Source organism: Cephus cinctus, unplaced genomic scaffold, assembly GCF_000341935.2.
Source record: "Cephus cinctus unplaced genomic scaffold, Ccin1 Ccin1_scaffold0709, whole genome shotgun sequence".
NCBI classification, from domain to species: domain Eukaryota; kingdom Metazoa; phylum Arthropoda; class Insecta; order Hymenoptera; family Cephidae; genus Cephus; species Cephus cinctus.
Window position 1 is genome coordinate 1,321,789 of NW_014333329.1, and position 18,850 is coordinate 1,340,638.

Consider the following 18,850-nt stretch of genomic DNA (forward strand, 5'->3'; position numbering starts at 1 on the left):
CTGTTCCACCCCAACTCCCAGTTTATACCGGCTCGTCAGTTCCCGGTGAAAAAAGAATTGGCTGGCGCCCGCCTGGCTTGCGGATGCACGAACTACGGGTGGACGGCCGAAGGTAACGTAGGTTGGATCTCGAAGATAGTCGTTCTCGTATGTTTTGCTATCGGTGTCGGGTCATAAGTTAAAAGAATTACGTTACACTATATATCCCCTGACGAAAGGAACGATGGGAAAAACAATCGATGAAACACCCAGTACGTGGATTATTAAAATTGTGTTAATTATCAGTTATTAAAAATTAAAAATAAATTTGCATTTTTGTTTCAGGTGAGTGGCAAGCTGCAACCACTGTTTCCGTAATGCCAAATAGGTATCCGTGTGTATCAGTCGATAGTCAGTTTATCGGTTGCGGCGAATGGATGCTGCACCCGGTGAGTGACGAATCCTGGACTACCGTAGCTCACTTGCCCAACACCCCAACACCACCCTTAAAAAAAAAGAGCAAAAAAACCAATCAGCCATACCCAAGCTCAGTACACCACCACCACCTACCAGTTTAGCAGTACAGTAGGACCTGGCCTATTCTAGCCTATCGTAGTGCAGTAGACAGTAGATCGTTGCGATCCCGTGGGTAGGGTATATGTGTACAACTAGGGAAGGTTGCGAAAGGATTTTGTTAGAGAGGGATTGTGGTTGGAGGGCGTCTCTGACCGATGGGGAAGAGAAGGGATTAGGAAGGATAATTAAGGGTGGATAGAGGCGACACTCGGTCGAGAATCCAAAATACGTAAAATGAAAATGAAAAAAACCACGAATATACGTAAGTAGCTAGAGACTAGATATTAATGTCCGTTGGAAGAAGAGATACGTGAGATGAGATAAAAAAAATAAATTAATTAAACGCGCGTGTATTAATTACCGAAAAGAAAAAAAAAAGGATAAACAGAGCACATTAACCACGTGTTCTGAAAACGGAGCGATGCAAAGAAATTTTTACGATCCCGGTGAACGATCTCGTATATGAATTTTTACTGTAGAAAATCGTCGAGATTCCAGATGTCTGTCATTTGTTATTGAAGCTTATATATCTTGAGTGATCCCACGCAATAAAAATAAAGCGCCCGCTCAATGATTCTCTTCGAGAGACGATGATTTGACGACTGATATGTTGCTGTTATTATTAATATTATTGATATTATTATTATATTATTATTCTATTATTATTATTTTGTTACTTTTTATATATCTAGCCAAGAACTCGTTTAACGGGAGTCGCTCTTACCCGGTGACGCGACGCCCGGCGTCGCGATTTCGATCCTCCGTCGCCACGTAAATCAATGCGAACCGAGAGCGATTGTTCCGTGTGTCGTTCGAATTATATTATATTGCTGTTCGAAAGTTTTGTTGAGATATTATTATAGTAGAGAAACATTATTGACGTACTCGGTTTAGTACCTGCGAAGAGAGCAAAGAGCGCGCGCTGCATGACAGGTCCAAGACGGCGATTTTTCTTTTTTTCACTTGGAGTTAACGTTAAAACGGGAGAAATATCTACCTATAGGTCGTCCATGGCGAAGCGTGACGTAAAACAGGAGGGGTCGAGGAGGAATGATAATGGGAGGGGGAAGGAGGTAAAACATAAAAGGAATATTAAATGAGAGCAGCACGTACAGAGAGGAAAAAAAAATACCTATATACGTACCTACCTAGTACCTATACGCCTGAACGAAAAAGTATGGCGCCCTAGCCTAATAGTAATTTTATTCTAGTTAACGAATGTATACGAGTAGCCGCTAAGTGAAGGAAAAAAGGAAAATTAGATAAACAAAGTATTTCTAAGAGGAATCTAATGTTAATAATTATTTATTTTGTGGATCTCCGAACGAATCTTTAATTGCTCCACTGTACTATACGTAATTAATAGGCAAGTAGGCCTAGTTTAGTAGTAGGTAAAAAAAAACACCTATACATAACGGTAGCTCTGTATGTGTGAACGTTTTACGTGGCAAAAATTTCTTTTTTTGTAATATATTAGAATATTAATTGTTTATCGATCTGATCCTGATGTATGTATCTAAAAGCGACCAGGGCCGCACCTGCTTCCTACAAAGATTGTAACGGAATGAAATACTATAGGGGCGATTGCCGTTCTGAACGCCATTGTAATATTATAATGATTATACAACTGCTAAAAAAAATAAATGCGAATTGAATCTAATGCTCTGTCTCCTGCTTCTTTGCTTGCGGCCCTGGCCGTGGCAGCAGAACCCATTACACTTCCTATCCTTATTTTTCAACTTTTCTTTTTGGGCTTTTTAGTGTCGTTATACACCTGTATGTACAGTATTTATTCTGTCAGTGGCAAAAACGTTATTTATTTTGTTGTAGATGGCGGAACGATAAAATTTTATTGCAAACTTAGCCAATTTTGATTATCCGTGTTGCATATTTGCATTTTTTTGAGAATATCATATTTCGTTTCTGCCACTGTGTATTGCGTTAGGTATTTTATCGAAAATTATTTACGTATGTATGATTGTCTTCTTAATGCATGTTTAGGTATTATTGACCATAATTCATCATACACGATTTGGCACTCTGTTATAATTCGCAACCCTCGATAAATGCAAATAACTGCTTGTCGAAAGCAGCAACGCAGTAGAACGTAGCGGTGTAACGAAATTACGTAATATCCTAGTGAAATTGTGCTTTCGACATGTAGCAAGCGACAAATATTCGCGAGCATAACACTAGCCAAATACGTATCAGCCTACGGCATAATCAACATATTTCGCAAGTATACATATTATTAGTATAGTTACATAAAAATAGGATATTTCTGAATTTTCCTAAATCAATCACACACCGCTAACAAATACCTAATTACGAGTAAACATATCTAATAATTAATAAAAACAATTAAAAACAATTAGTAAAAAGAAAAATAATAAAATACAAACAATAAACAACATCCGCTCGATAAATCCTAACCGAAGAAACGTTCACGCGACTTTTCTCATGCAATCTTTATAAATTGCGCAAAAATACAGCGTCTAAAGGTGAAACGTGCGATAGACGCTTTACGAAACCGAAGCTGAAAATGCAGCCGAATCCGCTCGACTAGCAAAGTCCCTCTGTAACGGCCAACGCGTTGATCCGGGGTCGAGCTTTCCGTGATATCCATAAGTCTCCGCACGCGGAACGATATTAATATGTTATTGCGGATAGTCGCTCTCATGAAAGTCGACAAGGACTGGAAAAATATGTCCCACGTATCCTTGGGGCGAGGGTGCGCGTTACGAAGAACGTTCAAGGGTTGGTCGGCCTTGCTTACTCGGATAGAACCAGCAGCAGAGATCGTCGCCATGGCTGTTGTATAGCAGGGAACACGCTTGGCTAGGATTCAGCAGACGCCATTTGTATTAATGAAGCTCCGACAATGGTGCACGCCCGATGAATTATGTACCTACGATCGAACAGACTCATACCGGCCCGAAGGTGTATCCGTGATTGGTTCCACGCACGATTACCGATCTCCGTAGTGATGAAAAAACCCGTCAAGTCATATGTAAGATTTTATTTCTTTTTTTATCATTTCTTTTTTTCATCGTACCTTCCCCGATAGGCAATTCAATTGTCACGTGCAATAATTCAAGATTTTATTCCCTGCTCCGAGAAGAAGCTGGGGCCTCTGATAAGGGTTGCGTAACTGTAACCTATTATCCGGAAGACGTACCGCATCCATCGAGTCGCGAGGCGTGGATAAAACGAGCGCTTTACTTTGGATTACGGGGGGGGGGGTGCAATTTACAGCAGACAAAGGAGCACCTGTTCGTTCCTCCTTGGATAGAAGGGTAGGAACGGGGCACCCGGAGGTACTCTAGCTCCAAGAAACCCAAGGGTGGGAATGGCGTGCCTCGCAGACGTTGCGGTAATTGAATCCCAGTAAGTCCCTCTCTCTATAGCTATATCCACTTAAATATATAAGTCTTCCAAGTCTCTCACGCACGGCCACTGCCGAGTACTTTACCCGACGGCTGTGCTGTAATTTCGATGAAAGAGGAACCGGCGCTCTCCATTCTGCCATTCTCACCCCGCTGGCACACGCGAGAGTTTTTCGATTTATCGAATCCTCATCGAGGACCCTGTACAAGTTATTACAGAAAAAAAATTCAATTTTCCTACCCGTAACAAAATTAGATAAATTCACAGTGCAGGAAAAAAAAACATTATTTAATTAATATATAGATATATCGTGTCCAATTATATTCAGCATTTATTCGACAGCCGGGGAATATGGTTTTCTTTCGGCATTTGAATATTCTTCGAAGTTACTTGAAAAATTCTCCGGGGACGAAGGGGCGACGGGGGGGATCACTTCCTTGGCAAAGGCAACTGATACGGATGTGCTAGGTGTAGATGGGTGTAGCGTGCTCCGCCCTCATATAATTACTTCTCGCGCGGCAGGTTCCTGGCTCCATGGTGGGCGAGAGAGCTTTAGTATTGCTATGTCGTGCTCTCCTAGGGGGTGGCTGTGTATGCAGGGCTCGCGAACGCCATACCGTGGGCATCGTTGGGATGGGGAGGGAGGTGCGAGGTTGTGGCAGGGGGAGGTTATTAGGCAACGCAGCACCTCATCCCTCATCCGCGTAACCGCGCCGCAGCGTGTATTATGTAACAACACCGAAACGAACTGAGGGGTGGCTGGTTGGCTGGCAGGGTGCGAGACCGTTCGCGTTGTTGTTCCTATTACATGCACCCGTAACGCCTCGGTTGTTTAAAATAAGTCACTCGCGCATCGTGACTCATTGATCACTCAACGTATATGGTGTCTGAGTGGTTTTTTTTTTGAAGGGGTAGTACAGCCAGAGGGTGGATCTGAATGTCCTTAAGAATTTTAGGAATTACTCTCAGGGTTGTAACGCAATGACGGTAGATTACACGGCGTAGTAATTAGTCGGAATTAAAATTAAACATTTTTTCTTGTCCGACAATAATTCTCCTTTGGTACCCTAAACGAAGCTGGGTGTAGACAACGCGCGGCCGGCTCGTTCTATTAGTTCTCTTGTTTGTCCGCATGGAGACACTTACCTAATTTTGTCCTGGTCTATAAAAGTATCAGACGCAATGAGGTCTCTTTTATGTATACATAGAGGTTGCAGGTTGACTCTTATATAGGTATCATTATGACGCCAGCTATTTTGCTTGTAGAAACTACCAGCACCTGGGCAATGCTTTGATCTGCTTATCCGGGCAGTTAAGATGTCAGCCGTTCTTATTAAAATAATTTAAACCCTAAGGCCTCTTCCCAGAAGGCAACACGCTGCGCTCACGTTATACAGCCGAAACGAGTACACGTCAAAGTGTAATTTGAGTTTGGTATTAATTCTTGAAAAATTGTATGGGAAAAGATAAGGGCCTAGCAATTACGTCATTTTGCTTTTATTACGTAATACGTAGGTGGTATCAGCCTGTATAATATATCACGTAAACGTATTGCCAAAATGTACTGTGTGGAATTTCGATTTATTTCGCAATATCGTCACTCACACTGTCGCTTATCCTGTGGTAGGTCTAGTGAAATATTTCCCAAGTGATATCAAGGGTATATTCTCCTTCGGAAGACATTGGCAGCTGGACCACGTCGCGTTCTTGTGGACGGGGTTGTACGCCTGACCGGGGTATAATACAAGCACGGTACGGAGAGAGCGACCTACCCCTTACTATCCGCACACCCGTCGCCCGCAGATAAATCTTTCCGCCCTCTAATTGGCCTTCCCTCCATTTCCTCCTTCCATCCCCCGACCTATTCCATCTCTCCTCCAGTCTTCTTCTCTGCTCTCCTTTTCCTCTCGGCATCCCTATACGCTCTACGCATCACTATACCTATCCCGGAGCCGTGCTCTCTTCTCATTTCTTCTCGTCTCATCTCGGTCCCGCTGCGAGACCTCTCCTCCGCGGCGCAGCGGGCACGGCTCCAGGAAATGTTCTCACCCTCTCCTGAATACCAGCCCCTTACGCTTCTTCACTCCCTTCGCTCTACCAGCGCTCCTCCGCTTGCGACGACCCGCGCGAGTTATTAGAATTATTAGAGATTATATTGGCCGCAAAGTGTTCCTTACTCGCCGGGATAACTACATTATGAATTAAGTTCCGACCTGCCCTGAGTGATATACCATTGTTTTTACAGGATGCGTCCATTTATATTGAACGCACTTGTTTCTCTTGATAGACCATAGGCTTCCTAGGAATGATGGTGGGAATTAGTCTTTTGAATTTTTTATCAAGAATGACCTCATTAATGAGATCACTTGAGATTTTTTTTTATTATCTTTACACAGCCAATGGACCATAGATGCTGACGGAGTTATTAAACCTTGTCTTTTTATAGTTACAAAAATATGAAGTCAATGTCTGTATGGGTTTTTACTTGGCTTATAATTTTTTTTTCGAAAGTACAAAATGAAATATATAGATTTTCAAAATGTTACTTATAAAATTGGAATTGCAATAACTTTCAGCCACCGTGTACGGGTTTGTGTCTGACTGGACGGGTACCTCAAAATAATTGCGAATTGCATATTCGGCGCGAACCTAAGGAGTTACGTCAGTATCGGAATTGGTCAAAAAATTGCCAAATCTGACTGTGTGAACGTCTTTTTCATCTCTATTTTTTTTATCTCTATGACTTTTGCCTTTGTTTTTTGATACTGTTTTTAATGTCAAAAATAATTTTTTTATTTGCGAACAGAAATTAAACGAACAATAATATACATAATCAATGTTCAATTAAAAATTATTTCACATCAAATTTTCAAAATCGTGCGCCGTTTCACCGCAAAACAAACGTGCGTCTTAGCTGTTACACTCCGTGTAGTCCGTATACCTGCGCATGTCGACATTTTAAAATTGCGACAATGGACAAAAATAGAGCAAATACCAATACCTGGATATGGTCTACCTATTACACATTGACCTCGAGACTGTACCGCGAAATTATCTGGTTTCGCTAGTTCGTTCGTCTAGACGGTTACTTTTTACATGGAGTCTCGTAAAAACCTTGAGTCCCAAAATGGGACACGTAGGTATGTAGGTATTCCTACCGTTCGTGTATATTGGCTATGGTGTCTCAGGTTCCTAACAATTGGCAACCTAACGGTATTTCTCGGTCGAGTGTTTGCGGAAACGTCGGAAGAGCGCCTCCGTCACGCGGTGAATCTTTTTATCTTTTGCATAAGAAAGAGAAGAAGAAAAAAACGGTACCTCATTGTCCTTAAATAAGAGTAAAATACAAGGGGGGGAAGACGGGGGGTGGGTGACGAAGAAGGAGTCCCGAGGTGCCCAATTTTCGCCCGTGGCGTAACCAATGGGGAAGACCTCGTAAATCTAGAGTAACCCCCGGGCGGTACACTTTTCGTGTTATGTCGCTCTAAAGAAGTGGAAGCAAAAAAAGTGCAGTTTATTTTTCGACGCGTTTGTAGAAGGTAGGAGCGCACGCACGACCCGTACAAAACTGGTCCTCGCGAGGACGCGTAGTCGCTGTAGACTCATGGAAACTTTCCATGGAAACGAAAACTTCTAGGTCGAAATTCAAAACCGTCATGTCACTTGAAGTTGGTAAAAGATAACAGCAGCAACTTCTGTGCGTCATTTCTGAAAATATAAAATAATTCTACAAGAAGCATATATCAAATAAGCACAAATAATTCCAACGACAGAATTGTCTCTATATACGTTAAAATATGTATTACTCGCTAGGACATTGCAAGTAGAATCGATAAAGAAAGGTATCAGTTTACGCTAAATGAAGTATCCGCACAAATGGCCAGGAGCGGTTAGAGTCCGCCATAACTAACGCAAGGAAATCCGATACTCGCGAAGGGTGAAAAAGTAAGGTGGCAGCCCCTCGACAAGGGATGCAAGCAGAAAGGAAGAAGTGAAGTTAGTGGATCGGGAAACAAAAGGCAGAATAATTGTAGAGTCACTCCCCAGGGGTTACTCTCCGGTTAATAATAAAGCGCAAAGAAGCGTTGAGCTAATTTGTAATCGCTTTCGCGGTTGGCTGATGGTCCCCGTGCCTTCTATTGAGTGGTTTCGGCCCATGGAAAATGCGAGAGGGAGTACGCGAAGGGGGATTAAAGTCTGCTCAAGGGAAACCATGATGGTTATGCAGATCAGTAAAGGGTGGTGGCTGACAGCAGCGTAATAACTCGCCCCCCAACGCTCACGGTTCTGAAATAATGCCGAAATAAAGCATACAACCCTTCCACCTTGTCTTGGAGACCGCGAGGGATGGCGCACAGAGGCGTCGCGGTGCAGCCGACGCGTAGGCACGGGGCTCTTCCCTCTTTTAAAAAGTTAATCCTTCCCACGTCGGAGGGGATGCACACACACCCTCCGTCCCTCGCGTGGCGTATGCGCTGTTGAGAAATTCAAATCCTATTACGAGCGTGTCGTCTTATTTATGGGAATCGCAGGCTTCGCGTCCTCACGCTTCGGCTAAGAATTGTTTCAACTTTTTTTTCTTTTTTTTTTTACTTTTCACATCTGTCCCTTCTTCGACTCAGAATTCTACTGAATCCGGAAATTGCTGTTTAAAATAGAACTTCAATGCCGTACGTCGTTCTGTCATGCAGCTCAATAGAATTAATACGACTCGTTTTGATGTATAATCTGAATTCAAAATTTTATAGGATATTTTGGTTCAACCAGACGACCTTGTATCGCGTAACTGTACAGCTTATTGCAGAAGGAATAAACTGGTACAAAGTTCCTGAGTAATTTACAGTTTTCAACGATCTCCAACCTTCACGTGTGCTCCTATATGTACAATCGTGATGTATTGTCTGTGTGATAGACGTTGTACAGCTTGAAAGGTAACACGGAATAGAACCGATAGGTAACACAGTAGAACCATAACAACATAGCATAATCTGTACATGACCCAGGACTTATAAAGCACGAATCAGAACCTAGGATCATTGAAACAGACGTTACGTTAGGTAAGTGAGTGCGTAATATGCACCGCGTATGTCCGGGCAATAAAAATGTCTTCGCGTATGATATTCGAACGTGCTCGGTATCACGAGCGATTAAATATACGCCTCGCTGCTCGTTGTCGCGCTGCGCAGTGAATTCCAGAAGAAAAATTTACGACAAAGAATTTCTTATATACCGGCTGTGTCCACCTGCCGTATAATGACGTTTTCTCCCAATTCGCCCCAGAATTCTAAGGGACGCACACGAACTCCATCTGGATACGTACAGTTGTTGGATATAACCCAGGAACGTCGATATCAAAAGAAATAGCCGGATACATAGACGCGTCTATAACCGACTTCAGTGATCGTCGACGAATCCGGTTAAGAGGAGACGAAAAGTGAGGAAGGTTGTTGGCTGCTGCCAATAGAGGATGACTCGCATCGGGCAGGCCGCAAGGAGGAGGAGGGCATCCTGCCAGGATGGGAAAAAGTACAAGAAAATTTCTGTCGGTACTGCAGCTGAATTCGCGAGGTGGAAGTGGATGGTGGTGGCCGGAAGGTCGAGGGTAGTACTGGGAACACGAAGGGAATATGCGATACCGGAGTCCCCGGGAGCCAGAAAGGAGCAGCGTGCGGGTGATGTATCGCAGCATCGGGCATTCGAGCATCGAGAGAATCCGACATGGAGGAACGAGGAGGATCCCATAGGAAGGAGCAGGACGAAGGCAGAGTATGGGAAAGCAGGATGAAGAAGGTGGAAGAGTTGGAGACGCTGTAAGAAAAGGGTGAAAGAAGAAGTGGATGGAAGGTTTGGGGTGGTACAAGGTGGTGGTGTAAGAGGGTGGCCGTAGGGTGGGTAGGGGTATAGAGAGGCTGGATAGAGTGTGTGAGAGCGAGAGAAAGAGAGGGTGCAGGAGGAGGGAGCTGAAGAGATCGCTCGGGGGCTGGTATAGCTACTCGCTAGCGACGAAGGAGGAAAATAAGGGGTTGCTCGGCGCCGCCGCCCCATGCTTGGCTTGCAAACTGACTTCCGTCCTCCGTGCGACTATTCAGACGCCGCTGGCGTTTTTACAGGGGAAACCCGACAAAAAAAGGCAAAATATAGAGCGCGATCCTAGCTAGCTCCAGCTTGTACGTAGGTACGATGGAACCAGCGTCTATAATATATCTTTGGCCTTATCTGCTGCTCGCTGTTTACTGCCCGATAGACTCCGCAGATAGGAGGACCCTGCATCACCGCCCCGCGAGCGAGTCACTTACTTTTATATATGTTGTTACTTACGTCAGTGGGATTCGAGAGACAAGTTGGAAAATGGTGATGGCCGCCGCGAGATACGGACCCTGCGCTATATACGGAAGGTCAAAGTCTTCTACGCTTCGGGGAAGCTCCTACTACGAGAGAGCTATGCTCGAACGGAGAGGCCACGGGAGAGAGAGGACGGAAAGACGGGAAGACCCTGTGGAAAATGATTTACGATCATCCTCCGCGTCGAGAGCGCGAGCACCGGCACTCCTGGGACTTTACGAGATGCGACTATCTAGACTCATCGTCGGGATTCGGCAGCCGACTAGGATCTCTGGGTATCGTTATGGTAACAACTGTCCAAATGGGTATATGTATACGTACCCTGTGAACCGTTGGCGTTAATACTCCTTGGAGAAAATAGCCTTGTGTTATGATTATCATAACGTAAGGATACAGTGGATACGAGATGGTGATATGATTTGAGGAAAGTTACGATATATTGATATTAGATAACTGGTAAAGGTCATTCTTGAAAACGTATAAATTATGGAAAAGTTCGATAGTTTTTGGTCCCAACAATATACCTATGTATTGCCATCTATCTTCTTGTCAATATCGTACACGGAACAAGAAAGTTATACAGTTGCAGAAAGCCATTACCAAGGACCCTCTCGCAATCGTATGTACATATAACGACGATATAAAAGTTTCGAGAATACTATTAACGAATGCTGCACTTGATTATATCCAAAAGTTTCTCCCGATATCATGAATACACGAAGATTCTGCAAAGAAGATTCCACGAGCGTACCTATATTCACTTTTATACACGTTCTAACGTATCGCCACTATTTTTATCTTGTACCGCCAATTCTCTTTTTTTAACTATTTTTTTTTTTCTTTCTTTCTTTCCGAGCGTCCCGTACAAACTACATGGCTCGTTAAGAAGAAGCGAAGTTAATGCCAGCGCCAATTCATGGCTCTCGTAGCAATTTGGAAAATGAAACCAATAGCACTGCGAAAGGAGTAGAGAAAAGAGCGACGTATACGCAGTCGGAATGAAAGAGCACGAAGAAACATAGGAACAGCATCAAAGATACACAGCAAGAGGCGAGCTTGCGTCCTCGCAGCAGTACTTCCTTCCTTCCTTCCTTCCGGCGACTGATCGACGAGCCAACTTTTCGCGTCCCTCAGATTTGGGTCGAGATCTTCCTTCCCTCCCTTGCAAAAGCCATCCTGACTACCCCTCGCCATTCTAACGTCCCTAGGCTGCGGCCTTTCGTAACTTAAGTCGAGATCCTTTTTTTCGACGTATCGCGTGACACTTGCACGAAAATCTACTGGACGAGACATTTGTTCACATACACAATTTCAAGTAGCTGAATAACACAAGCATAGACAACGATCGAATTGATCGATAAATTAAAAAAAAAATATTCAAGCATCGAATTTTATGAAAATACAAATTTGGTTTACTTATTACAAAATCGCGTTTTATTATCTTTCACACTCTGCATGCAATTGCTAGAAAACTATGAGGAGCCATTTTTATATTTTCTCTTTTTCAAACCAATGGGGAAAATGGTTTCTATCGTCGCGTTTAGCTCCCCAAGGAGAATTCGAAACAGCTGTCGACCTATGGTGTTGTATCCCATGGCTTATGGAGGGGTGAATACAGTAAATGGATGCATACGGCATAGGTAGCAAACGTCACCATTCCGTTAGCTGTTACGTGTACAATTTTCAGAGAACTAAATTCCACGAAATAGCATGCCAGATACATTTAGTGCATCCTGATTGCATTTCTTTATTTAGGATTAGTTCTTACGGCGTTTCAAATAGTGTATATCTATATGTATATATTTGTAAAAATGTTTTCGAGTGTTTTGTGATATATCCGCTATATGTATAATGTGTCTTGTGAATCCTCCGAGTGTGTAGTGCGTAGGACTTGGATGGCAGGATGGAAAACAAAAAAACAACCCTAATGTACTTCGATGGTTGAAGCTAACGCGCTGCCCCTCGATTTCCAGAAATGGCGCCAAGGAATTCCGGACTTCCGTCGCATTATTGACTCATCCTTCGGCTGCGCACGGTCCTGGTGTTCAATAAAGTAAAGTGCAAATATTATAGTAATTAATGTAGATATTGTCTGATATTTCAAAGAGGACATATATTATACGAGCGCTAGGTAATTTTTTTGTCTTTTATTTATCGTCGAGTTGCATTACGCAAACGGAAATTTCTAGAGGATTATTTTACATAAAGATGTAATCGTATCGGTCTATTTGTTTGTTCTATTGTGACATATTATTGATTAATCATTGATACGATTGATAGTGGATTCCGATAATTGCAAATAAATGTATTGGTAATGTTAAATAATAATCTAATCGTATTAGGTAAAAGTGCAATAAAATAAAACTTTGCGAAATTCTCTTTGATTTGGATAGCTTCGACCGTAGGTACAAGTATTCATTAAGAATTTTTACAAAATTCGAATATACGAATGTAAAATAAGAAAATAACAAAATACGTAAAAAGAGCCTATTGTATCTACACGTAACAGGACAGAGCAGAAATGAAACCGCTGTATGTTTGTTGGTATTTATTTTAATAAAAGCCCATTTGACGTTTACTCTAATTACTCAAAAATCCAAAATTAATGAATCCCTCGAGTAGAACAAAAAAAAATACAACATACATATACACGTATATAAATCATGTCAAAGAATAAGGATTGGCGTTAATTCAAAAGTCGTTGATTACCCCTATCAGTTAGCTGCCAACCCTACAACATTTAAAAGCCACTTGAAAGAGCGTTACGAGAGACGATGGTCGCTAAAAAATTTTCTAGTTTCTCGAAATGCCAATTTGCGAACACACGCATTAGAGGAAGTGAAAACCATTTATAAAAAATAATCAATACAGCTCGGGTCTCCTACAAAAAATTCATCTCTATGCGGCCACCCTCCTTGAATAATGTATATATGTGACTTTAATAACGCGTCTCCTTGATAAAAGTGATTTGTGAACGCCTCAAATATGATAATAAATGTAAAATATGAGAGGCCCTTAGAAAGTAGCCAAGCGGCTTGCGATCCCTCATCGCACAAAGCCCTCGATAAGGCCGCTATTGGAATCTCGATAGAGGCGAGTCTGAAGATCGGATTTGAAGCCTCTCCCGTGCTCCCTGGCACAAGAGGGACTCGGCGAGGCTTTCGAGGGTGCAGAGGTTCAGGAGGGTGGTATCCTATCGAAGGTAGGGTGAAAGGAAGGTAGCGAGTGGATGGTGGATTATAGTGGTGGTATCGGTAATAGTGGTAGTAAGAGCACTAGGGTGGAAAAGCGGAAGAGGAAGAAGATGAGGAAGAGGAGGGATGAGGAGGAAGTCGTCATATCTATAGGTCCTACCTACATCTATATAGATATAAAGAATATGTATACCAATGTACCTATGTATGGCGTCGGTTCTCCGGGGATAAAATGTAGATGGATGAGCCATAGATTTATTCGAATCCCCGTAATATCGTATCTACGCCGTTGGGGAGTGTACGGACCAAGGGTGAAGAGTAGCTGTAGGGGTCTGTCAACGCGTCGCCATGATGCATGGCGATCAGCTGCTGATAGCACGCAAAGATTTATTAAAGAGGCATTTACGGACACGCTTCCTGCCTCGAATGGTCAACTCGGCCAAAGTTCCATAATACAGTGGGCCCCTTAAGGTATCGCCCTTGAATACGGCCTTATACCGATTCCTTCTTTCCGCACTTGACAAAACGACCCCGGTCCCTCGCAATCCATTTGTAATTTCGTTCCCGAAACCCGAGTATCCCGGGTACTTAACTCCTGCTCTAACGCGACGCATTCGATAGAGTTACGAGCCTGGCGTCGAAAAGTGTTCCTCCATTTTTCTTCGTGCTCGCATGGAGGGTCTTTACACCTTCCGCGGAATATCAAGTACCTTTGAAACTTGCTGCGCCATCCTTGCGTTCACTCGATTCCGAAAGCAGCGAATTGAGCGGGTATCCTGAAGAATTGCTCACGATAAAGATTGATAATTACTCTACGTTTCGCCCGATAACTCACTAGACTCGTTGAGTGTGATTCGGGTCGAGTTCTTTTTTTTTCACCCCTTTTTTTTTGTTAATCAAAAGAGGATAAGAGTGCATCTGGAATTGAGAGAAGTCAGAGGCAATGGGATGAGAAGGAGGATGTAGGTGGATGAGGTTCGGAAGGTGGTAGTGGTACTGGCACAGAATGGAGGAGGACGACGAGGAGGGATGGCAACAGATATATATCCACAGCCATGCGTTACGGGTTCAGCTAAATCCGCCATGATGAATGTGTTGGCGGGAATAAATCCGCAATGCACACCCCCTCTCCACCGACCCCTGTTACCTCTCTTCCCAGGACCTCTCTTCCCCTACGTTCACTGGGCAGCCCATAGCACCCCGCCATCTTTCCCATCCCTTATACCGCTCATCCTCATACACTCACCGAACGCGGTTGCTACACGCAAGGGATGCCTATACGAAGTTCGAATGTATGTTGTTCTCTCCAGCATCCATGATGAAGTTGTGCCCGTGACGCATGCGCGTCTTCCCCCACCACTGACGATTAACCCTCCCCACTCCGCGAGACAGTACGATTTTCATTCTCGTACCGTCTCGCTCCATCTCCCACCATGCCTATCACTTTTATCCTAGTCCTACCCTATTTCCCCAGCAACCTCCCCCGACCAACCTGGTTTATTTATATCCGTACGAGCAGGTAGGCATTTATTAGGATTTATAGGCGGATCATTTTGTGTCCCGCACGTTTTTATCTATGCTCCAAATGAGACGTGATAATTACGAGCTCGACGAGCTTGAGAATTGGCAAAAAAAGAAAAGACGAATGAGAAATAGTAAAATGAAAACAGAGATCGACGATACATAACACGGCCCGTGACCCATTCGAGCAATCCATCCGACTCAATTCCCGATCCTCCCACAGGTGACTGGGACTAAATCATACCAAGTGCACCGGCCACGAGGGGCAGTGCTATACGCGCGCTTATAAATTTGACAGTTCAATAGGTGTAAACGGATGATACTTCCGTAACGCTTAACCCCTACGACCACCTCTCTTTCGTCACTCCGTCCTTTAGGGATCATCCACACCGAGCTTTACGCTTCAATCTCTACCTGAAACGAATTTTTTTTTTAACTACCATTTCGCAAATTTCGCATTCCCTATTACCAGCCTGTTCTAGATTCACCTATGGGTTATAGTTCACCATACAGATATAGTTGTACCAGACGGTCGCGCTAAAATCTCGTTTCGATGACCGATCGGCTGTTTGTGGATGCTGCCTAAGTTGCGGTTAGGTAAGTACCATTGCCGCATGTCCTTGAACAGGATCCGTCTAGCATAGAACAGTATTAAATATATGTATACTTGGTAGATACTGTACACATTGTTCTACGTATATATACTATGTACGTGTTGTGCGCGAGGGAGGCAGAGGGATGCGAAGGATTTGAGGTCAAGCAGCGAGAAGAGGAAACAAGATGATCTGGGAGGCAGGGTGTATCGGGGTTGTGAATATTCGGCCAGTTTGGTCCGATAGCCCCTCTCGAGAGGGCGCAGAACACGAAGGATAATCCTCGTGGATTATTGCGGTATCACGTGGGTCCATGCAAGCTCACAAGGATCCTCTCTGCTACGTCCTATTCGTATGCCTAGTCGAGTTCTCCGTATGAGTACATTCGTACGTATACACCTGCGTGTATAGTATATGTATATATATATACACGATGTCGCTGTACGGATTCCATGGAAACCCTTGCCAGGGGCCGGGCCTGCCGCGATACCCTAATTCCTAAATCTGTCGCCATAAGTCCTCGTTACAATAAATATCCTACCAACGTCTGGTCGGTGCCTCCCGCCTTCTGGGCTATACTCTGTGCTCGGTATAACTATGCTCCCTATTTCCGTTTTAGCTCAACATGGTGAAACTATGTGCATCCTTTATAAAGTACATTGGTCTAGAGTCAAATTCGATAGGTAAAATAAATACGTGATGTTTAATTTTATTGGAATTTAATTTTTTTAGCAATTTTTTTGAGTCACTTTCAAATCTATTATTTTGTGCCTGTGGTTATTTTTGTTCGCGGTTTTCTATGAAAATACAACGTTTTTAAGTATTTTACGTAACCGTATAGTGGAGTGTACAGGAATATACGTATCAAACGGTCAGTGTGTCTCATCATGGGCGAATGAAATTTTCAAAGTGTTCACTGGGTTTCCGCTCATAATAAACCGCCTACCACCCACGCGCTCCTCCACCCTCCCAAAAGAATAATAATCGAGAGGGTTGGTAGTGTCGGATATAACGGAGAGGACAGAGGGCGCGGATGACAGGATTCATAATTTCACGCGAGCTTATTGCCGTCAGTTATTTATCCTCTCGGCTCATTCCGCATGCAGCTCGCACCGCGAGCGGCGGTTCTGCTCTGCGTGCAAGCTACGTTACGTTCCGTTCCATTCCGTTCCGTCTGTTCACGGTGCGATGACTCATGACACCTACCAGCAGACGTTGTAATGTAATTTTCCGGCTGCGATCTTCACTTTGATCACTCGTACAATTACTGCACGATTACCTGGTACTATACGCGTGTTACTCGTATGTGGAATTATTTTGAAATTCTTCAGAATCGGGAATTACATACGTGCAAAGCCAGTACCATGTAATATTTTTATATGACAGATTAATGATATACCGATCATATTACGTAATTGTGATAGATGACAAAAACATTATGAAATGATCTCTGACTACTTCCTTGTTCAATTTTATCATTGCTGTTACTAATTATTGAATTTAACTATATCCAGGTAAACGAATATTGATAACTCGCGTAAGATATGACTAGATGAAATACAGGACACTAAATTATCTTCAGAATTCTTTCGCGTAAGGTGCTAAGCACGTTGCTGGATATAGGTATATGCATGAAATGATTAATGGGGATGGAAAATTGATGATGTTTCCTAACATCATCTGTAAGACATAACGTCTATGACTGGACTTGGCGATATGGTCTTGAATTTTGAATAGGTAAAATTTTATAATGTAATGAAATAATTATGGATGGAACATTAAATGACGCAATGCCTAATATGCCGATAATTATCTCTGAAAATTAAAAAATCATACTGTTTCCATTTAAAGTGTCTTTCGATTATATAACTGTTAATATGCTGATAAACGATTATCAGCATGTAACACTGTATAGCGTTTATCTTAAATCGATGTTTTCGTTTACTTCGTTACCAGAATATTCGATCGCAGGTATAATGGGTCAAGCATGGAAAATGCAAACACATGGATATAATACGAGGAGTCATTAACAGAGTCCCAAACCAGCAGTAATATCCTATACATGTATCTTCGCCATAGTAATGTAACGTGTTTACCCGAAACGCGTTAATTTTCCCGATCTCACCGAAAATTAACGAGGATACGCTACCAGAATATTCACAAGAATCGTAAAATAATAATTACAAGTAATAAAAGATGTGTAAGTACCCTAATCAAAATGCATCTCGTACTGACAGCAACGGACATGGGCTTCCATTATCTGATAGCCCTTCGGATGTAATTGCCCTTAGTCGTTTCCGGCACGATAGACGTCGGAGACCATAAATAGACCCGAACGAGAAGCACGTACCAAATTCCATCGATTATTCCAAGAACTGTCCGGACCCACCGGAATTACGTTTCGTGAAAGACACCAATATTAAAAAGACACGATCTTAGACATTATGCCTGTATAAAGTTTAAAAATGTGATAATTCCTAATTTAAAAAAAAAAAGTACAAATAATATTGCAGTCGCGTGACTGCACTTTAGCATGCGTCTGATATATTCAAATTGCAGGATCAACAACCGTTGACTTGGTTTAGCTGGTGCATTTATTTATCGTGGGAGTAGGAGGGCATCTCCGGGTGCATCGAATGCAAGTCGCGATTCTGGCGCGTGCTCGAGGAGTGTCTTGGTTCTTGGTTCTTCGCTCTTGGTTCCCGGTACTGAACTCCCGTCCCGTGCACATGCACATATACCACTTCTCTTGGTTCCTCCCGAAAGAGCTTCACCGAAGAGGACTGCCCAAGCATTCCATAGAGTATCGAGAGACATACCGTTGGCTGTATATCTATAGACACAGTGGGATAAAGCGGAAGAGGGGTAGATTGGAAGGGGGCGGAAGTGACGCCGGCGCCTCGACGGAGCCGCCACGGGCGCCGGTGCGCTTCGCTGCTTCGTACCGTGATCCTCCTATCCTGGCAGCACTGTATCTTCGTTATGTTATACCAGTGACTGCTTCTTCCTCCAAGTCAACTAATGTTACAGTGACGCTTTTTAATCCGTATAAAAATTATGGTAAGGATCTGCCATTGTAATTTACACAGCATCCACCATGAACGTCAGGCACGATAGAACGTCAGACTGAACTGCGTCCTTGATTCGACATCTTCGCTCCTTAAGATTTCCCTACCCGACTAGCATACGATAGCTAGTACGCTATCGATATTACTGTAGTACCTCGAATTCTACATATGACACATCCCCATGGCCATA

The 18,850-nt window shown here is 43.2% G+C and overlaps 1 protein-coding gene across 6 annotated transcripts in view; it reads left to right on the forward strand.

Annotated features, from left to right (window-relative positions):
* LOC107270218 (homeotic protein ultrabithorax) overlaps nucleotides 1–18,850 on the forward strand; it is a 136,052-nt gene that overhangs the window by 94,031 nt on the left and 23,171 nt on the right. For 4 of the 6 annotated variants that reach the window (XM_015745025.2, XM_015745031.2, XM_015745032.2 and 1 more), the window contains one exon: nucleotides 325–2,215. The exons of 1 other annotated variant lie outside the window; for it this stretch is intronic. The gene's annotated coding sequence lies outside the window, so the exon portion shown is untranslated. Of the gene's footprint in view, nucleotides 1–324; nucleotides 2,216–12,257; nucleotides 12,846–18,850 lie in introns of those variants that run through there. One more of the 6 variants, XM_015745028.2, reaches the window with a different exon arrangement.